The 22,968-nt window shown below is 41.2% G+C and overlaps 1 protein-coding gene across 10 annotated transcripts in view; it reads left to right on the top strand.

The window, feature by feature from the left end:
- Window positions 1-22,968, top strand: part of ERC2 (ELKS/RAB6-interacting/CAST family member 2) — a 941,255-nt gene that overhangs the window by 791,870 nt on the left and 126,417 nt on the right. The window contains exon 19 of one of the 10 annotated variants that reach the window (XM_023537624.1): window positions 5,754-5,764. The exons of the other annotated variants lie outside the window; for them this stretch is intronic. The gene's annotated coding sequence lies outside the window, so the exon portion shown is untranslated. Of the gene's footprint in view, window positions 1-5,753; window positions 5,765-22,968 lie in introns of those variants that run through there. 10 annotated transcript variants of the gene reach the window in all.

A 22,968-nucleotide genomic window follows, 5' to 3' on the forward strand; every position in this document is an offset into this window, starting at 1 on the left:
TTTTTTTCTGCAGTTAATTCATGATTTAATTCTCACTGTAAAAGCTTAAAACTTTACTGAAGTAAACAGCTTAAAACCTGAATGTCCCTTGCCCTCTGCTTGCGGCGCTTCCCAGAAGCAGTACACACCAGTTAATTAGATGTGCCCTTCATATTCAATTACAAATATATGTACATTTATAAGTTTTATTTGTAACGCAAACTGGATCTTATTATACAGATGCTTTTATGATTTGCATTTTTCACTTAACAGTATATCTTGGTAAACTTTCCATTTTAGTATATATGAATCTACCTCATCCTTTTCTAACAGCTAGAGGAGTATTCCATGGAATTCGCCACTCACAGTTGGTGGATACTTAGATTGTTTGCCATTTTCTGCTATGACGAATAAGACTTCAATAAACAATTTTTTGTATATGTTTTGGGCATATGTGCAAGTATTTCTGTAGAATCGAGACCCAGCATTTTAATTCCTACATCAAAAAGATCTGATAAACAGATGAGAACAGGATTCGTTGCCAATTGGCAAATGTATTCTAACCTGAGTCTCAAGTTTCTCAGCCCACACTGTCCTGTTTGAATAATTCAGGACTGCCCAAGAGCCTTCCATGTTTGGATACTGCTGGCTCACATTGTGAAAGCTGAAGTCAAGCCTCATAGATAAAACCTTAGAGTTACAATATTTAAATGCCTTAAAATGGTATGGACTTCACTGAACAAAAAGTGGAAAAGAGAAAAGGGAGTTTCCCTGGTAAATGGATTAACACCTTCACCTTGAACAGAACATTAATCTGTCAGAATAGGAGATGGGCCATTTTTTTTTTCGAAAACAACTTTTTCATATTTTTCTTCCCAACTAGGCCAACTCCACAGAATAGTCAAAACTAAATATCTAATGAGTGTGCTGTGTTGACATGGATTTTGCTGCAGATTTTACAGTGCACCTAACAAGGTGTGGTGGGCAGAGTTTCAAAGATGTCTCCCCAAGAGGCCCACCCTTGATTATTCAAACACTAATCCAGGCACTGAGTGAAAGAACTTTGCAGATGGAATTAGGGTAACTAATCAGCTGATCTTGACATAGAGAATGTATCCTGGATTATGCAGGTGGACCCAATATAACGACATGAGTCCTTATGTGTGGAAGAGGAAAGCAGAAGAGTCAGAGAAGTGGCAGAATAGGAATGAGAGAAGAGAGATGAGGCAGAAGGAGAGGTCAGAGGGATTCTAAGTGTGAGGAGAGGCTTTGAAGATGCAGGTAGAGGTAATGAGCCAGAAAATGCAGGTAGCCTCTGGAAGATGAAAATGATTCCTAGTCAACAGTCAACAGGGAAGGTCCTACAACTACATGGAACTAAATACTGCCAATGACTCGAATGAGTTTGGAAGTAAATTCATCGCCAGAGGTCCAGAAGAGACTGCAGCCATGCTAATGATTTTTGTCTTGGGAGACTCAGAGCAGAGAGATCATAAATGTATTTTTTAAGCTGCTAAATTTGTGGTAATTCGTCATGACGATGATAGAAAACTAATCAGGGGTTGAACCATCATCCGTGTGTTGGACATAGCAGAAATGGATCCATCAGGCAGGCTGGCACATTTCTTACTTCCTAGCATCTGAAGCAGGGTGGGGTCTAATGTTACAACATGAAGAGGAGCTAAATGCTTACCTTATTCTTTACAATAGCCCTACAAAGATTGTTGTTTTTATTATTATCTACATATTACAAATGAGAGACTAAGCCTCAGAGAAGTCAGATACATGGACAGAGGTCACATGGCTTATAAATGGCAGAGCTGGGACTCAAGCCCATCTATATGGGACATCACACCCAAGTCTGTGCACATTAACACTATATTTCACAGTGTACCACCACCACCACCACCACCCCCAATAAAATATGAGGCTAATATGTTTCCATAAGCAAATGCTAAACATTCACATCTAAGAATATCTTTTGTCACATAAAGCCCCTTGACCTTGTTTCAGTGCCTTTGGAATACAACACCGTCAGATGCGGAGCAACGAGGAAAAAAAAATCAAAGTTGGATGGTCAAGGAAACAGGAGACTCCTCTCCTGCACCTCCAGGCTCTTGAAGCCAAAGCATAGCTCACACTCATATTTCTCTTCAAATCCTTGGAGGTCCTACTTGTTCTAGATTGTGTCAAAGATTGCACTATCTTTCCTGCACCAGGCACTCAATTCCAGGGGTGAAAGTTGTGATGGAGACATTTTTATACCTTGAACATAAACATAGGGAGCCAAAAGGAGTATCAAATGGAACAAATGTGGCACGTAACTGACATTTTATTTGAGAAAGGCAATGTGCTGATTTGATCTCAGTTGTCTGTAGAGAAAGTGTGACCTCAAATTCAGCCAATGGCAAGTCTGAGCATGCAACGAAGTCCTTCTTGCATTTATTCATTCACATATTTCAACATTTAACAAATATGAACTGAGCTTTGCAGTGGCCAGAGTTTGCCCTGGAAGCTGAGGATATAGTGGTGAACAAGATGAGTTTCATGTTCATGAATCTCCTAGCCTAGAGAAGGAAGAATGGATAAACAAGCAATTTCAGGCCGGTATGATAAATGCTGTGATGGAGAAGGTACTGGATGCCATGAAAACATGGGGGAGACACCAAACTCAGATTCAGAAACCAGACATAGTAACCCTAAACTAGAGCCTAAAGGAAAAGTAGGAGTTAGCCAAACAAATACGGGGTAGAAGAAACTCTACCAGCCTTAGGGAATATCATAGTGTAGGTCTGATCTGGAAACATACAGATATTCATAAATATATCTAGAGCATGGGAGTCAAAGTAGCAGAATGGCAAAGGATTAGGCTGAAGATACCTGTAGGGACTGAGGTCAGAAAGGCTTTCTACTATTTTAAGAAGATTGAACTTTTTTATAATTGAACTTGGAAAGCAGCAAAAGAGAAAGTGAACAGGAACATGATCAGAAGTGAATGCTTTCAAAGGATCTTTATGGTGGGAGATTCAAGAATGGACGGAAGAGAGTGAGTGGATACAGGGAGACTATTGGGAGGCTTGAGAAGTGTGGTATGTATAATGGAAGGGTAGAACTAGGGATGGAGAAAGGCAGCTGGATTCTATAGATATCTGGGAAAGACCATCAGAGGGATTTGGTTGTGGGTGGAGGGAAAAAAAGGGAGTCTAGGATGACAGCCAGGCCTGACTTGGCTGAATCATCATCCGAATATCATTCTGGCTGACAGGCTCGAGTTGCGGTCTACAGAGGTGAGACGGGATTAAAATTCGTAATTTGTGGGAGGCCTGAGAAGTAGGGGATCAGCCAGGAAGCATATCTTCCTTCTGCAGCACAGAGCAGCCAAGAGTGCCTTTGTAGATGGTGTCTTGGGGTTTTCAGAGCAGATGACTCCTCTTGATTGTTTTCAATATGCTGACAGAAGAATAAAAGCTTTCAAGAAAACAAAGTCCCAACCCCTTAACAAAACAGGAAATGATATACAATTTCAAATGTTCTTTCTTTCCTGTGCCCTTTTTTTCTGCAGAGAAGAATGCCTTTCCTATTGAAGGTGGTAGATGAAAGTTGCTCTATGGGCCTGAAGAAGAGTCAGTGTAGCTATCATCTGCCTACCCCATGTGCCCTAAGGTGCTGTGACATCTTAACAGGTGCCTTGACTCTTGGCCTTGACATGTCATACCAGGGCTGCCAGTCAGCTGGCACTGGGCTCTGAAAACAGCTGGTGAGCCCAGAGCTTAGTAACATTTGTTTGGTTAAACACCCATGGCTGCTGTGATCCCCTGGCTAAGCCCTGACGCAGGCTGACAGGTCAAGACTACTCAGATCCACATACACAGTGATGGTCATTCAATTTCCTTCTTATTATTATAGCTCCTCAGCAAGGAAGAGTGATTTTTTTACGAGCAAGTGTGTGAAATGCATTCAATGCCTGACAGTGATCTACAGCTACTATCTACTACCGTATTCTGTGTAAAATCTGTCTTTCTCTTTTGATACCAGCAGCCACATTTTCTCTGGGGAATTCCTTTCAGTTTCTGCAGTTCTGGGACAGTTTACTGTTTGCTTAGCACTGTGTCAGCCATGAGTACATGATTCAAGCCAGTCAGTTAGAATCCTCTAATTCTCTCATACTTGATCACTCAGAGAGAGCTATCCCTTGGGCCACAGTTGATTGGTTCAGGGATGGGCACATGACCCAGCTAGACTAATGAGACTTTGGGTTAGTACTGTTTGGAAAAAGAAATGCTTGTTTTGTGGAATTGGAAGCTGGAATGATGCTATTTGGGGTGCCAGGGGCCACAGCATAAGAGGCCTGCCTGAGAAGGAAATAAAAAAGAAGAGGAAAGCAAACTTGAATGACAGAGTAAGAGACAGGCAGAGACAGATCCTTGGGATCATTGTTTGAGCCCCTGAATCCATCTGTGCCCAAAGCCAGCTTAGTCCCAAATGATTTAGTTAAAGCAGTAATAAATGTCTTTTTCGGTAAGCCCATTATCAGATATTCCACAGCACTTTACACACATTATTTCATTTAGCTCTTTGAGCAGATCTTTTAATTACTTGCATTTTACAGAAGAGGAAACCTGGATCCAGAGAGTTTAAGAAATATATCCAATGTAATAATAATAGTAGTAGTAGTTGTTGTAGTAGTAGTAGTAGTAGTAGTAATAATAATAATAATAATAATTAGTCATTGAAGAAGTAGGCTGTGGTTGTGGTCTACTATGTCTCCAAAGTCTGTGTTCTCACTACCCTTCTTTCTTGCCTTTTTCCAACTTGGATGCTTATACTCTGGTCAGAGAGGCATAAAGGAAACACACTGTGTGCTGCAGAGCAGGTGATGTTACTTCCTCCAACCCCTAGGACCTGGAAATAAAGGAAATAGATTGCACACACATGAAAGCAACAGGGCATGGATCGGAGCAGAGATTTGCCAAGTTGTCCGAAAGATCCAGAATGGTTCTCAGCCAACCAGGCTAGGCCTAGCTGCCTGAATGTACTGACAGCAAGGAAGGAATGGGTGTGTCAGAAGAGGAGTCAACCAAACAGAGGAGCAAAGAAAAAGGAGCATCTTGGGGATGCCCATCCTAGCACTATCAGCATGAAAATCATACTCATGGAGCTTCCCGGTGGCTAGACTATCCCTATGGAAAGATGGATGAGGAGGAACCCCACAGTTACTCTTCGTCTCCACTATCATCTCCACCGTGGGGTAGTGCACTGGACCTCTTAACCTGATGTCTTTAAATGCCCGCCTAAGCCAACACCCCAGTCCTGGGGACACCATGCTCCTCTTCATCATGATCTCTATTATTCTTTCTTTAAACTATTTTAAACCACCACTTCCCTAAAGGGTATGTCTGTAAGGAGAGGACTGTGCTTGCCACACATAGACATTCCAGGTTCTTCAGTGATGGCCCTATTGTCGTTCTAAATGAACAAACTGGCACTCAGAGCCTAATTTGGCTTCCCTTGTGAGTCTGCCTGTGAGAGACTGGGTTGGTCAAAAAATGGCAAGCCTTTGGGTCCCTACGCGTATTAGAGTTTTCAGCGTAAAATAATCACAAGGTGTCCTGGAGCTGGCAACTTCAGAAGCTTCCCTTTTAGAAATGGATTTCCTCTTTGCTCTGACTTCCCAGACTGGAGGCCAAGAGAAGATGATGGCAATGGCATAGTAACCATTTAAAGCACATTATCCCATGCATATACCTATGCCCTGGGCAAGAGGGCCTAAACAGACAGAAAGAAGACCATTCACTTTGGAGTTAAATGAACTTGAACTTGAGCCCCAGTTTCACAATTACTAGTTATGTAGACAAGTTTTCCAACCTTCTGAGTCTCAGTTTCCTCATGTAAAAGGCGAGAATAATAACAGGATCTACCTCAGAGTGGCTGTGAGGACTAAAGTGAAAAAAGAAGAATGGAAAAGGTTTAGCAGGCACCTGACAATTGTCCACATTGGCTCTCTCATTGCTGACATCATCGCATCCTCTGGCTCACACACTCTTTATATATGATCCAGGCCTGTGTCCAGTACAGTGACACAGGCCCTCAGGGAGGCAGGGAGACTCAGAGAAAGAGAACAACTAGCCTAACAGGTAGGCTATCCACAGGGTCCATCTGTCCACAGGGTCTAGACTAAAATTGTTAAAGAAGAAATGGACCAGGTGGGACGGATTAAACTAGAGAACCAGGCCCGGCTAAAGAGGCATCACAAGTCAGCTCCAGCACCACATGCCATAAGGGAATGCAGACCCGATATGGCTCCATCTATGTATTTTTCAAGAAAATCCAAGAATCTAGATTTCTTTGTGAAATCTCCCATTTTTTACATGAGAGCAACTGATTTGAATTCTTTTAAAGATGCTATAGGCCGAACAACTAGCCCATGTAACAGAAAACCGTCTTAGGGTTTAATTTATGATCTCTACTTTAAAGATTTGGGGTGTAGGGGATTCTGAGTTTGGGATCCCCCAGGAACTGATCCCACAACAAGGATGCTGTACAGCAGTTTATCTGGGATGAGATCTCAGGCAATATCAATAGGGCAGTGGTGGAGTGGGACAGGGATAGGAAGGCAGCCAGTAAAAGGGGTGTTTTCAAGTCACCACTGTGGATGACTGGTGGCTGGAGCTCAGTTCTGCAGGGGACCACTGGGAACCAGTGTTAGACACGTGCCTCAGAGTCACCTGCCTGAGGATGAGGGCTTGGGGTATGTATATACACCATCCTGTCAGTCACTGGCTAAGGGCAGCTCCTCAGGAGCATCAGCACCCTCACGCTCCTCCCCTGCCACAGACAGTGCAGGGCGGGGTATGGGAGCCAGAGAAGTCCTCAGGCAAAGGCAGGCCAGGGTCATCAGTTGGAGGTAAGTAGGACACCAGCAGTGTCAGTGTGAGAGGGGCAGAAGGAAGCAGTCAGCACCATCTACCGCACTAGCAAGGATTCAAGAGACCCTTCAAAACCTTTCATCTATCCCAGCAATTAGGAGTCGATGGCGAAGGCTTCATTTGTCCCATCAGATGAGGCATCCAACACGTGCCTCTGGTTTCCAACTTGTGCCAAAGCAGGAGTCAAGGCTGGAAAGAGATGTGAGCTCCTGACAGGAATGCCTGCTCACCGCGCTTGCCTCTCGAGGATCTGCCTGTCAATTATAGAAAGATCTGCGAGATTCTGTTCTCCTCCATTATCTTCCACCGGGGTCTCCAGTGGCAACTCTGCAACCGTTTTCTGCAGAGTGGTTCAAATTGTTTTATATCTCCTTAGCTGCCAAGTACAATGTCATAAGCAATAAATAAATAAATTGTTGGCCTATATGGAAAGCATATTTTGTCCAGATGCGTCCTTGAAACTTCAGCCCTGAAACATGAAAGTCAGATCGAAAACCACATTCTCAAAGCTCAGGGGAAGTAGGCTCACACGAAAAAACCATTTGATTGGCAGGTGCTGTCACCCAGCACCCAGCGTGTGTCCTGCATATAGGCCAGGCGGTGCGCTTTCTGAAAAACCAAGCACGCAAATTTTTCATACCCGCTCATGAGCTTAGTTTGGGTGGTTCAACTGGACAGGCTGGGGGCAAACAGAGAATCCAGCTTGGAGGGTTGTTCAGCTGAGGACCAGCTAGATTGTAGCAAGCATTCCTCATCAAGAGGGCTAAGTCCAGCACCATTTTCTGGAGTGCAGACAGTTCCCAGCTACCTTGTTCTTGCTGCTTGCAGAAGGTGAGGCGATGGGGATATGTAGCCAGAAACAGGAGGAAGAGGAGGGAGAAATGGATGGCTGAAAATCACACAGAAAGATGCTCTGTGTGTTTTAGCTGGTTTAGCCAGCATTGCAACCTTGAAACAGAATCGGCATCCCAAGATGAAGCTGAAGCAAGTGGGTACATGACCCAGGAAAGCAGATATGGCCTCAATGTCAGGCGTCACCACATAGAGCTCACCAGTGGTTATTTGGGCTGCCACTGTCAGCTAGCTGGGTATGCTTTTAAATGCCATCTTTATTGCTTTTTAAAGTAAAAATAAGGCTCTTAAAAAGACAGACCAGAAATGCATAAAATGAAAAGTAAAAGTTCTCTCCAATATCCCCAATTCTACCCTCTCTGTATCTTCCAAGAGATTCTTCTAGACTTATGCATGCCTGCACATACACGTTTTTACAAGACGTGAGCTTGTACTATTTAAATTATTCCTCTTTTGCACTCATGAATTTTGGACATCTTTCCACATCACTGTAATCTTTATCATCACTTTGTGGTTCTCTTTTGGTAGATTTCAGTAAATCGTTATAATTTTCAAGGTGACTTCTCAGATTGCTTCCCAAATTGCCAGCCCATGGTAAGCAAATGAAAATGTTTCCAGCTTATAGCTATTATCATTATTTCTGGTACAAGTAATCTTTTATTATCTTACCACTTGAATTTAATATAATTAAAATGAACAATGGAGGAAGTCATAAAAAATGATTACAGAAATAGTGATTTGGATATGTGTATACACGTATGAAATATGTGTGTGTGTGTGTTTAACATGTAATGAAATTTAAGAGAAATAATTAGCTGTCTGAGTAAAACTAAAAATGTCACTTCTATACCTGAGTTACTTTTCTTGAACGAATTCCTTTACCCATCCACCAAGATTTAATTTTAGGCTTGTGTGCATTCTTTGACTGGCAGCACAGTCAGTACGCAATTGTGAAGCTACTGCAAGATTCTATGGATGATTAAGAATATAGGCTATGGGTTCAGATACCAATTTTGATGCTTTCCAGTATACAGTCTGAGTCAGTGTGCTTACCTTTCCTTGTGGTTCAGTTTCCTCATTCTCAAAGCAAATGATGGCACGTACTTCCTAAGGTCATTTAGAGGACTTGCGGAGAGAAAGCCTGTTAAGCCCTTACCTAGCTCTAAGTACTTGCCCAGCAAATAGGGGTTGTTTGTTGTAAGAAGAGGAGTGTGATCACCAAGACAGCCGACATCTGTCAGGTATGTATGCCTGATGAGATACACACACTAAAAATATCCCCCTTTATAGGTGCTCATTGTCTTCTCCCAGCTAGGTAATTGAGAAAGAATCATGGAAAGTAAAATGAGTGTAAAATAATTTTTAAAGTCAATAGTCTAAAATATTCCAACTAAAAATATTCCAAAATGCCTTGGAGGTTGTCGCAAACTATCATCTGTTCTAGACCAGAAACAGAACCTGATTTCCCGTTGTAGATGATAAATAAACACAATACGCTGCCCTTTACAATGAGTGGCTATTTTTTTAACCCATGCAGATGTGTCCTATTTACTTTGAAGCTGTCATACAAATTAGCAAAGGCCCACAGAATCTGAAAGAAGGCAGGCTTCAAGCCCTGAAACATTCACAGGAATGGAAAATGGCTTATCCTGCTCCCCATAGCTGTGGTGTTACAGTCCTGGTAGGGATTGATTGGGAAGAACTAAAGAGTTTTTCCAGGCCAGCAGAAATGTTTGCTAACCAAGCAGGCTTTGAAGCTAATCTGTAAGGCTGGGTAAAATGAAATGTAATAGAGTTTGGAGCGGCAGTGATTTTGACTTTTTTGCAATCTGTGAAAAGTCCTAAATCTTTAACAGATATGAAAATCACTTCACTTGGTGCAAGCTCATGCATGGCAGAGCGAGTCTGAATTAAAACATCAACTAGAGTGCAATGGATGATCTTCTGTTTCTCTAAGTATTAGATTTTCTTAGCCCATTAGTTGTTGGGCTGTACTTATTAGACCTACCTTTTATCAAACTATCTGTATGAGCTGTTAGAGGGAGACTATGGAGGATGGAGCCACAAAGTCAAAACCACTAAGGGCTAGGAGGGTATTCAGATTTCATATTTTTTAATCCATTCCACATGATAGATAACAAAAGCGCGGGAGGTGAAAGGGCCATCTCAAGGTCCCTCAGTAAGACCTGAGACTAGAACCTAGGATTCAAGGTCCCCACTAAATACTCTTTCCACTGGACCACATGGCTTCCAGATGATCTTTCTCTTGGGGGGATGCACAGGGACATAAAGATATATAAATAGTTTAAATGTAAGTTTTAAAACTCCCTTGGATGATCTTTTCTGGAGAAGCAGCAGATCTCCGATTGTGTGACTATAGAGACATTTTGGTTCCAGAAGAGCAATTTGTTAATTCTCTAAGTGCTGGACTTGCAGAGAGCTAGCCTCCAGTGAAGGCATAGGACTTACAGAATGCTACACACAGGACCCTGCCCCTCAAAGCAATGAGGGAAGAATCACATTCAGCATCTTCTGAGAGGCAGGCACAAAGGGCTATAGGAATACAAAGAGGGTGGCTTTTTAGTTCTGCATAGATAATTCAAGGATGGCTGTATTTGACCTGTATCTTGAAGGAGTAAGCAGAACATTCATTCATTCATTCATTCACATATTTAATTGAAATTTATTGAGCACATCCTTTTTGCCAATCTTAGTGGCAGGTAAACAAGCAGAAAATACAAAGCAGTAAACATACTCTGCCCTCAGGGACTTTGCAATCTCTTGAGAGGAATCAGAAATTAAGGAGATCTATGAATGAATAAATAAGGTGATTCTAGATAATGATAAGTACAAAGAAGTAAATGAGGTGATATAGTGGGCAAGCCCAAGAGTGAGGATGCTGCCTCAGATAAAATGGGCTAAAAGGCTGACGTGGGAATGTGGCCCCTGGGCTGAGAAGGAGCCAACACGAAGAAGACTGGAGTGTTGGTAATCAAGTGAGATGGGGGTAGGTGTTGGGAGATGAAGTTGGAGAGGTGCGCAGTAGCCAGTTTACACAAGGCCACTTGTCTACAGGAAGTAGACTAGATGTCCTTTTAGGGAGCCTCGGAAGGATATCGAGCAGGGGAATGCCATACTGTATGAGTGAGGAGGCAGAGAAGCATAAAAATCACCAAAGTGAGAGGATGAGACTTGCAGTGATGAATTTGGGACACCCCAGAAGGCCAGGTAGTCAACTTGAATTCCACCAACCCCATCTTAGGAATATTAACTGGCATGAACTAAAAGACAACACAATCCTTTTGCTTCACCATGAGGAAACAGGCGCAAAGAGTCAACACGTGTGGCCGGCTTGGGCTATGGAAGGGCTGGGCTGCCAAGTCCTGTGCTTCACCCCTGCCTCCCTCCTCTGTCTCCTTACCCACATGTATATCTTCCAAAGACACGGATTTACAATCTGTTCCCCATCAGACATTTCAGAGAGGGCTTTTGTGGTATGTTTTCAGTAGTGTGTTAAAAGGCAGTTACCTTGAATGACTTCTGCTTGACAGAAGTGTCAGTATTGTCACCACCTACTCCGAGGAGAAGCACATGCCAGGGGTGTGCTGGCTCCACGGGGAAATGGGAAAGAAGGCAGAGAGCTGTTCGCCAGAGCTAGAATTCACGTCCAGCTTTGCCTTGACTGTGTGACTTCGAGAAAATTTCTCCGTTCTGGATCTGTATTGTTTTATGTGTGAAATGGTAAGATTGAGACATAGGCATTATTAAAAAAGTATTTTGAATAATTTGGAACCAAACTAAGTCAAACAGATCGTTTATTGCAGAACTTCTCAGATCATTTAATGTACTAATGAGCATTACCAGACTCCAAGAGAAAAATATAGTCTGATGCATGTCACGGATGTATTTGTGTGTGTGTGTGGCCTTGGAGAGGACACATCATAGAACTTGTGCTCCTCAGGACACTCAGGGAACTGGTCTGTGAGACAAGCCCGAAGTTCTGAGGCATCGAAGGTCAAAAGGGAGCCTTCATTCATGTCCTTGCTTGGCTTTATTCATCAGTGGCACAGAGTGACAGGTCGTTCACTGTCCCAGTGGTATGCGTCCCCATCCCTGCTCCACTTTCATTCCCCTCCCTGCTGCTCCCCTCCAGTGACCCACACAGGCTGTCTTCTGAAGGAGCATGAGGACAGAAACAGCTTCTCTCCCTCAGGCCCACTGAGAGCCCTTTGAGTGTTCTAGCCCCTTAAAAGGCTGCTTACCCTGCCCGATGCCTGGACCACAGCAGCCATGCCTCTGACACGTGGGCAGGGGGATAGTGATATCTTCTTTTGTAGACAAACTCTAGGTCCAGTGATCTCTCTTATTTCCTAGAAACTTTCCCTAGGGACTTTTTCACTTTTACATTTTATCCTTTTGCTCATGTATAAGCCTTTTCTGCTCATCAGCAACCATGCAAAGTACCCTAGGAGATAAGAGCCTGCGTGATGAATCTCTAATGCCTTCCACATGACTGTCATCATTGTTCTAATGTCTGCTACTTATTGAACACTAACCATGAGCCAGGCAGTATATAGAGAGATTTACCAACTGACTCACAGTCCCTTTGCAGCAGCCCCATCAGGTACGGACTTGTCATTATATCTACCGTACAGGTGAGGACACTGAAGCTTAGGCAAGCTGAGTAACTCCCCAGAAGTCTCCACAGAATGTGCTTCCCACTGCTTGCTTTCTACAATTCCCAAAAATGTTGAAAGGTTTTGTTTTTTTTTAAATGACTGTATATAAAATAATATTGTATATTTGGTTCCACTAACATTGGTTAACTCTGAAAAAAAAAAATAAGCTGGTTCATGGGGAGGCTGGAAGTACCACTCAAGTGTACCCCCAAGACTATACATTTGATTGTTAGACTGCATTGCTCTTTTGATATTTGAATGAATAGAAGGTGAATGAATGAATGAATAAGTGCATTAATGAACATATAAAGGAAGGATAACCCCCACTTCACCCCCAGCCTCTGGAAGCTTGTCTGGCCATGAGGAAGGCAGCAATTTCACTTTTGAGCCACTGTCTTCTTAGGACCTCATTATCTCTCATCGTCCCGCTGCCCCCTCCATCAGGGAACAAGTGGGCACTCCCTTATCGTAGGGCATGGCAGCTACCTGCCAACAGCCGCCTATGACATTCCACCAGCAGGCCATGTCTGCTCTGCGCACACCGTAGGGCGAGACAGCCTCAGCTGTATCTCAGTCAGCCAGGCTTTCAGCCTGTTGAGTTTTATGTTGCCACTGCTGAGTTACTCATCAAGCAGAGGGCAGCTGTTCTAGGATTGAAACACGAAGAAAGATGGGCTGAGATCAGATAAGCATCCCTTCCCAAGCAGACGTACCTCCCAATTTGCAGGCCTTTGTTATGTTACTAGCAGTAAAGGAATGTTGAAATGAAGCTCTAGCCTTGATCTGAATTATAATCTCCGAAGCTATATTTAAGTCTACCTAAAGATATTTCAATTTGCTATCTCTCTTTTCTTCCCCTCTCCTTGGCTCAGAGCATACTTGTATCCCTGCAGAGCACAGAAAGCCAGGACGTATTTCTTAATGTTTTACATTACAGTTGTAAGTCCCTCTTATCCTTCGATAATCATATTTTAACTTTTAGTCAACGTCCTTGTGGGTGTGCCTGTGTCTGTGTTGTATGTAAGTTCACATTTATACGAACAGCATTAGCTCCTTTTATCTTTTTTTTCTCCCAAAGCCATACTTGTAAGACTACATTCAGCAGCGGATTAATCCCCAAATAACTTAGTTCAGCTTTCACAGCTGCTGCCAAACAGCCTCTCTCCTGGACGAGTGTATACTGTGTGGTGATTATAATTAACAAGTCTTCGGGGGGCAGGGGTTATAGCACAGGGAATGAGAACTGGGCAGGGAAATCACCAAATACTAGGGAAAACTGCCAGCAGAAGAACCCATGGAGAACTTTTGTTGGAGAAGGACAAGTTTAAGGGAGGCGGGGAGTCCTTCAGCAATTGACAAGTGCTGAGCTGGGGAAGCAGACGAGCTGTGGTGGCCTCTTTTTATGTGTGTGTCTGTATGTGTGTGGGTGTCTGTGTGTTAATGTGTGAATGTGTGGAAGTATGTGTGTGTCTCGGATGGGAAAGGGAGCATATCTTTCAAGACTAGGTTTTAGTATTAGATTTCATTTGAAATATCATTTGTCACTTATTACCTCTGTGACCTTAGGCAAATTGCGTATAATTGGCCTTGCTGTGCCCAAGTTTCCCTATCTGAAAATGGGGATTCATTCATTATTCAACAAATATTGGTTGGGTACCTACTCTATTCCAGGCACTGTTCTAGACACCAGGGATGCAGCAATAAACAAAAAGGCAAAAGTCCCTGCCCTTATGGAATTTCCATTCTATCAGGGTGAAACGAAACTTACAGGGAGGATTATTTATATAAAGATTAAAATAGATTGTGAATATAAAATGCCTAGCACACTGTCTGGCACACAGTAAGATTTTGGTTAAAAAGAGCATATATTAATATTATTCTTTAGGTTTTATATATAAAATAACAATCTCCCACTTCCTCCTCCCCGCCCACCCCCCCCCACAAAGAAAAACAAATCATGAGTCTTAATTCCACTATTTTATTTTAAAAACTGATTTTTCTTTGGGAAGTAACACAAGAGCACTTTTGGAAAAGATGGTCTGTATATGTTTTGCTAGCTCAGTCAAAACAGTCCATCTTTACACCAGACATCTTGAACTATAGAGATGCTTCTTGAATGGACTTTAGCAAAGGAACATCATCTCTCAGGTGACAGCTCAGACATGACAAACTGGAACAATGCAGAAAGGAATGCATGAAGGAGTTGGATTAAGAATTGCAGGGCAATTACTTTCTGCAAACTGATATGCAAGAAAGAAACACAGGCACACCTTATTATCTAGAGACACAATAAGCAAAAATTCACTATTACAGAATTGCAGAATAGGCATTCGCCTATGTAAAAAATGAGTTATTATTAAAATAAAAGAGGGTAGTTGTGAATTTGGTTTGGAATGTGGGCCTCATTTTCCACTAGACTGGAATTCATGGATGGATCTTCAAGTGTTTTTAACATGCATATACCTGAAATGTATTCTTTTCCCTTCACTGGCCACTATACACAACTATGAGAAAATGCCCTGAGAGGGCCATCTTGTCTCAGTACCAACGCGGTACCAGTTTGTACTAATTTTATAGAGGTTCCCCTTATCCGAAAATTTACTGTCAGAGGCTGGTTGTTCAAAGGTTGCAGGAAAGCCAAAGTTGTAATAACATTAAAATATTCACTCAGGTAGTTGACCACCTATCAAATCAGTCTCACTTAGACATCTTCCCCATTTAATGCTGGGCCTCCCGCTATGCTGAGTCAACACTTCGTGCATCTGTCTTTTCTGAATTATCCAGCGTCTAGAAATACTGTGAAAATATATATCACTTACAAAATAAAGTAGGAAATTTTTCGAAAGATAGAAGATTTTATCAAGTTGATGTTAGAAATTGAGTTTGTGTCACATGCAAATTTATTAACAAATGAAGATAACTTTATCAATTAGAAGGAGAAAAGTCAATAAGCATGATAGCAGCTCAGGGGCTTTGAAGTGAATGGTTGGATGTCAGAAGCTAATGACAGATCTTAGGGAAAATTATAAAAGTCTCAAATATTTTTGCAAATATGTTCTTAATGACTGCATTGATGAAAGTGAAGGATGTCACATCATGTACTCATACAATCTGGTTAAGAAAAAAATGGGCCAAATAGATCAACACTTATTTTATTCTTTGTTCTTTATAAGAACTAGTGCATTGTTGAAATTATAATCTAAATATTATTAAAAATAAGATAAATATTAATACATTTCCAAAAATATTTGTCTCATTTTTAAAAGTAAAGTCTCAAATCTCTTTTCCACTATTTGCAATGGAACTTTGGTTTGCCGCAAAGGAGTACACTCTTGCAGGTCCCACTTTTCCTCCAATAAGGAGAAACTGGTATATTCACATTGGGGAGGTTCTTGCTCTAGATCAGGGATCCCCAACCCATGAGCTATGGACTGGTACCAGTCCGTGGCCTGTTAGGAACCAGGCTACGCAGCAGGAGATGAGCAGCAGGCGAGCCAGCAAAGCTTCATCTGTATTTTCAGCCTCTCCCTAGTGCTAGCATCACTGCCTCAGCTCCACCTCAGATCATCAGACATTAGATTCTCATAGGAGCACTGGCCGCAGGTGCCAAATATAATGGGACCACTGCTCTAGAGGACCACTGTTTATGCCCTTTGGATTAGGCATAGCAGGCAACATAGGAACAAAGTATCCATCAGTCTAATTACTTCCTTGTCCACACTGGTGGTGCTTAATCTTTTCAAGGTCATGGACCCTTTGCATGGAGAACATGATAACTGAAGCGTTTCTTTCTAGAAAATGCACATGCACGAAATAAATTTCAAGGGGTTCATCTACCATCTTGATGTCTATCCATAGATTATAAATATAAATAACCTTTGATCTACACCTGTCTCCCATTCATATATTATCTCTCACATACACTCGTACATACACACACACACAACACACACACACCCCACACACACTTAAGCACCTACTAAGTGCCAGAGTACTTTATATATTTTTAGCATTTTTTGTTGTTGACAGTAATCCTATGAGATATGTGATAATGTCCTAATTTTAACATAGGGAAAAACTGCGTCTTGAGAAAAGTTATGTAACTCACTGAAGGTCCTAGTAAGTATCTGGTCTTGCATTTCAAACGCTGGGGTTTTCTAAGGCCTAAGACCTCACTTTTTCTAAAACATTAGGTCAACTCTATGTCTTCACATACTACACTCACTTTTTTCTTAATAAGTAACTTTTACAAATTTTTTTCCTATTACACAAGAAATGAATGTTTGTTGTAGAGCAATTATTAATTCTAACTTTTAACTTTTGAAGTGTTCTACATTCTCTTTCATTTATTTTAGACTGAAGAAAAAGGAGGTGTTCTTCTTCTTATTTAATAGATGGTAAAATGGAGGTACTGGAACTTAAATGACTTGACAAGATCATTCAACCTGTTGGCAGCTCACTGATGTTCTAACTGAGATCGCCTGGGCCTTGAGCCTGGGGGTGGGGCACATGCTGCCCTCCCATCCCCCACTTTTGGCATCACGGTCCACAAATGCCCCCTTATCATTATTTGTCCACAGTCAGTTTTTATCCCATCCCAGTATCCCATAGTCTGGAGGACATTAGTGAGTTTGGCCCCTAGTACTTTTTCCACATATCGTGAAACCCAGAGACTTAATATTTATAGTGAAAATTGCTTTGCATTAATAATTCAGTCTCAATTTTATTTAAAATCTAATACTTTTTTTCAAAATATCTTATCTTCAACATTAGATGCTGACTGACATCTGATTTTACTACAAATGGGAACCACAAATTTCTATAAAGGTACACTTATCCAGTAATATGTTGAAAAGTAATGAGAAAATAATCATAGCAATAAAGTTGACACTGTGCCAGGTACTCTGTTAAGAATCTTATGTGCAGTAACTTGCTTAATCTTCACAACAACCCTATGAGGTAGGAATTATTGTTATCCTCATTTTATAGATGAAGAAACTGAAACACGGGGAGGCTGAGTCATTTGACCAAGATTGTAGCAATAAGGAATATGGGTGCAGATTCCTCCAAGTCTGGTCAAATTTAACTTGGTGACATAGTTGCACTTACTTTGAAAACAGAATCATACCCTAGAGAAGGAATTAGAGAGAGACTCTCTTCTAACTAACGTTGTATTTTCCAGAATTTTATATCCACATGATGGTAATTAATGCTCATAATAATTACCTCAAAGCAAAATAAGATTTTGAAAAATTTTCTCAGTCACTAAGGAAATAACAATATTGAGGAAATATTCGAGGGAATGTTAGATGGGCTTTTTCTTACTTATTTAAAAAGTTGAATTCTAAGTCTATGATTGCTCATCCCACTTTTTACCTCGATAATACTCTCTGACATCTCTTTTATAATACTCCTTTAAACAAAACACATTGACCCTATTGAAAAAATAATTTATCGTATAAAAATATATATAATTTTTATCTCTGTGTTGACTTAACAAAAATTTAAGGAGAAATTAAAACGTAACTTTACAAGAAGACATTCTTTAAAAATAAGGTTCACTTTGGGAAAAAATACATTATTATTAAAAATAAAAGGCTTAAAGTCTTAATCTATGACTAAAAGACACCCGTAGATGGGGTGGAATAGTCAAAAAACTTAGATCTGCCTTGTACTTGTGACAAAAACAACCTCTTGCATAATGTGTGCACTTGCTGACCAACCATAATAGTGTGAGAAGGACATGCTTACACAGCCCCACCCAAGAGCATAGGCAGACCAGCACTGAAAAAAAATTTCTTGATGTTAGCAGCCACTCCCTCTCAAATATTCAAGAGTAAATTTCTATGCCACAAATGTTCATGAAAATATAAATCCAGGTAAATTAAACATTAACAAGACTTCAGAATTATTTCTTCTTTAGGCAAATAGAGGCATACATATACCTGTAGGTATGTGACTTTTAGTGTAAATTTTTTTTTTTCTAGTCAAAGAAAATATTGATCCTCACCTATCGCTGACCTGCTGGGCTCTGAGAATAAAACACTTCAAAATCCAAATGCAATGTGAACTCAACAAGCACACTCCTCCTCTCCTGTCCCTTCCTCACCCTACCATTTAAGATATTTGACACACTTTGAGATGGTATAGGAATGGTACAGTATAATTACATGGAGAAAACATATCAGAGTAGAAAACAAAATCAATTGACTAAACTCATGCTCTGAGAAGGATGTGAGAGCCAGAAAGAATGTGTAGAGGGATGGAACTTAGGAGCCTCCTCACAAGAGAGAGCGTGCTTTCTCATGACTGGTGGTAGAATATGACTTTTCAGGTTTCATTTGTTTTCCTTTTTATCTGAGAGTATAAGAAAACATCTCTGAATCATCTACAAACCTCAACTCTACATACTTCTCATTATTTACTCATTCGAAAAATATCAAGTGCCTACTATGAGCCAGTGGTGTTTTAGGGCATCAGAAAGTATCTACTCAGCAGTGCTGCTTTTCTTTCTTGGGTATCAGGGAAGACTCCATTTCTCCAACATGCGAATGGGTTCTGGACAATGGAATTTAGGTGGAAATGATGGGAAACACTTTTATTCTTAACCATAATATATTCCTTATGATTCCTTTATGCTCTCAAAAAACACTTCAGACTACTTGAATCACACTGAGAAACTTAATGAAATAGCAAGATAGGTGAAAAGGTGGCTGGTTGTGGAATACAGAGTTTACAAAGGCACCAAGGTAGTTGAAGAAATTTCTGCTCTTCTTTTAACACCTTTTCCTGACAAGGTAACTAGTGGGAGGAAAAAGGGAACAGGATTGAGAGGGCAGGTTTCTGTGCTGCAGAGAATAGTGACCTATCCAGGCTGTCTGAATCCAAAAGGACTATGTAGTAGTCAGGACTCTTGCATCAAGTCAAACTATTTTTAAAGGAAAGGAGAATATATTGGCTCTTATATCTGAAAAGTTAGGCGAAATGGTATCAGGTATGGCTGGATCCAGGGGATAAAAAATATCATTAGGACTCTGTCTCTCACCATCTCTTGTCTTTGCTTTCCCCTAAAGATATTTTGTTCTTTAGCAGAATTCTACCAAAAGATTCACCATAAGAAAGAAAAGCAGCTGCTAGAATCCCCAGATATTTATATAATAATATAGATACCCCAGAAGCTTGGAAGCCTCGCTCTCTCAATAGTTCCAGCAAAAGTCCCCAAATGAAACTCATCGCACCAGTTTTGCCATGTTCCAAAACCAATCACTGTGTACCTAAGAAATAGGACATTTTGATTAGTTAAGCCTATGTCATATTCCCTCCTCAGGGTCTGACAATGGGCAAAGTGTGATTCTCTGAAGGAAAAAATCCAGTTACTGCTACAAAAAGAAACTGTACTGAAGGATGAGCTAACAAAAAGAACATCTGCTGCCAGGGATTTGTTGAAAACCTGCAGGGGACTGTCAAAGAGTTGAAGGCTGGAAGTGTAACTGAGCTGCACAGGACTGGATCTGGAGAGTGGAAAATCAGCATGCTTGTCTTCTATTTCTCCTGCGTTCTTCTCTTCCCTCTCATTCAACTTCCTCTACCTTCATTATACTCTTACTATAGCCTGCACGTCCCCACAACCTTTTCATGGACTGACTCAGTCACTTGGAATCTCTCTTTCTCAATCCCTAGAGGAGCAAGCTCATCGGTCAACCTCAGAACTAGGCCACAAGCTGCAGGTCACTGACCAGACTTATAGATGCATTTGCCTAAAGCAAGAGACCTCACTTGGTACAGTCAACTCTAGCAAGTTAGGGCAAATCAAGCTGTTTGTAAGATTTCACTTTCCAGGGCTGTGGGTAAGGTAGGATCTCTAGAAAGATATAGCAGAGAAGGAAATAATATGTGTCGAGAACAGACAGAAACTTGGGCAGAATCAGGCTGCAAGGCCATTTCCGAATGGGAACCTTGTCGAAAAACCTGGAATCTTATTCCTTGACAAAGACAGGTAGACAAGGGCTGGGCTGTCAAGGAAGCAAGAAGGCTAAGTTAGTCATACAGGAGGCAAACAAAGAATCAAGGCCAGGGCTCGGCTGCTCCAACACGGCCACAGATTTCTCTTCATCGGGAGATAAAATGCAGTCAGGGGACCTGTGGATTGTGACAACTTTTAATCTCAGGCAATGCAAGATTTCTCTGGCAGCCTTCCTAAATTTTCTTTCTCCCAGTTTGACATGACTCTCCTCGGGGCTCCAGCCCTCTGTGGGTCTGCAGCATCATCAGAGTGACGTACCACCTCTTCTCTCTTAACCTGGAATAAGAGTGAAACCATCTCCTCTTGCCCTTGATAAACTCATAAGCAGCTCGGAGAGTTAAGTAAGTCATTTTATTAGAAACAAAGATTAAACCCACATACACTGCACAGGAACAACAGTATCATAAATTTATGCAACTTAATCGGCTTGAGTTTGGTTGGGTTAAAAGCAAGGGAGCATATACTTGAACATGTGTCAAAATTAGCCTAAGTGCTGCGCACAGATAACCTTTCTTGGCTGATGTTGATTTAAGTTGACAGAGCTTTTAGGTCATGCAGGATGTTAGGTCTCCCCCAGTCATCTATTTATTTGTTCATTAGTCTAACAAATGTTTAAGTGTTTATTATGGACCAAATATTGTGTCCCAGCATCTTCCCTTTTAGCTCCAAGCTTGTGTTTTCTCTCACTTTTGTGGGTACACCAGCTTCCCTGCTCTCCTGAGTAGAATTCTCTGTCCCTCCTGGCCTCAGAGATCCCTCTGATGAAATTCTGCACCTGAGTCCCCATACTCTTAAGATAGTTTTTTCTTTTTTCCTGTCCATTTGGCCTAGGAATATGCTAACACTACTTCTGAAGATGAAGATAGTGTCTTAGCACCTGGACCTAGTCTCCCCATGCTGTCTGAGCATCAGACTCTGGGCACAGCCAAAACCCTCTTTAGACCAGACCAACATGTTCCAGTTTTTTTCATTGAGAACTACCTATCACTCTGAGTTCATTTGCAGCATTCGATAAGCTCACTGACTCTGAATCCAAAGAGCAATTCACCTGACTTTCCTCAAGCTGTTCTCAACCCTCAAGTTGTTCTCAACCCTCAGGTAGTATCAAGGGAGATATACTAAGTAGTGCTTTCACCAGGGACCATTCATCGTATTGTCTTTAAAACCAACCCCTGTGCTTCCCCGTCTCCACAAGATAAGAGATGGGCCATTTTGTGAAGGCTTCAGCTGCACTGTTAATACTATTCTAATGTTATTTGGTGAATAAAAATGAAAAAAAAAATTTGAAGTTTTTCTGATTTACTTTTAGTTTTCAAAACAAAGTGGTAGTGATTAGCCAGCCCTATCCACCTTTAAGGAAGTCAATTTAAAACCTGGGAACCAGCCAGAATCGCCAGAATCATAAAATATTTGAATGCTGTGTATTTATTAATTAATGTATTTACTTGGGGGATGGGCAAGGATTCGGGTTCCTGTTCTTATGGTGCCCTTTGGCGAAAAGACAGCAAACTCTAACGTGATTTTTTTTGGAATCTCTCTGAAGTAGTAAGTCATTCATAGCCAGCCTTTTAATTGAAGGTAGTAATAATTCCAATAATATTATTAAGAACCACCATTAGCACAGGAAGGACCGAATTCACTGTCGTCATGTTAAAGCTATGCCCAGTGATGACTGCCTTGCTGAGCCCCTGGGGGAATAACTTTCATAATCCATTGAAAAGTTATGAGCTCCTTGTGCTTGCACCAAGAAAGAAATCAGCATTAGCCATTTGGGAAGCCATGTAAAAATGGAAAAAAGTTACTTGTACTTTTAACAACTTAATTAATGGCTGCAAATGGAGTTAATTCTCACAAAAACCCCATGGAGGAGGTTGGGATGTGTGTTGACAATGGAAAATTATCCTGATTTTATAGGTGAGGGCAATTTCCAAACACTAGAAACAAACATGGTCAGGGAGAAAGAAAAACGATGACTTTTTGTTGTGGAAGGAACAGGGCCCTGGGCCAATGGGCTCACTGTCTGGGTTGGGACAAGGGGGATCATTGTGTGTGCGGGGGGGAGTTGAATCGAGTAAGAGGAATCTGGGTTGAGACTCACAGAATCGGGTTCAATTATCGCTTCTGCCATTTGTTAGCTTTCTGACCTTGGGCCAGAAGGGTTGACCTTTCAGAACCTTAGTTTTATCATCAATAAAATGGGAAAGATAACAGTAACTAATGTGTGGAGTTGGAGAGGTTGTTGAGATAATGCATGTCAAATTCCTAGCTTAGTGTCTGGTCCACAGACAATTACTACTATCTAGTATCCTCATTTTTATTCTTCCTTAACTAATTGTACAGAGATATAATAAACACCTATAATGTGCCAGGGACTCTGCTAGGTATAATTTCTTTGGAATTTATAAACTAGTTGGGGAAATGGCAAAAAACAAGTGAACACAAGTAAGCAAAATGCAAATTATACTAACTTTGAAAGCCTGGCTCCAGTGAGTACTCAGTGGATTAGAAA

The sequence above is a fragment of the Pteropus vampyrus genome, unplaced genomic scaffold (genome assembly GCF_000151845.1).
Source record: "Pteropus vampyrus isolate Shadow unplaced genomic scaffold, Pvam_2.0 Scaffold195, whole genome shotgun sequence".
Lineage (NCBI taxonomy): Eukaryota > Metazoa > Chordata > Mammalia > Chiroptera > Pteropodidae > Pteropus > Pteropus vampyrus.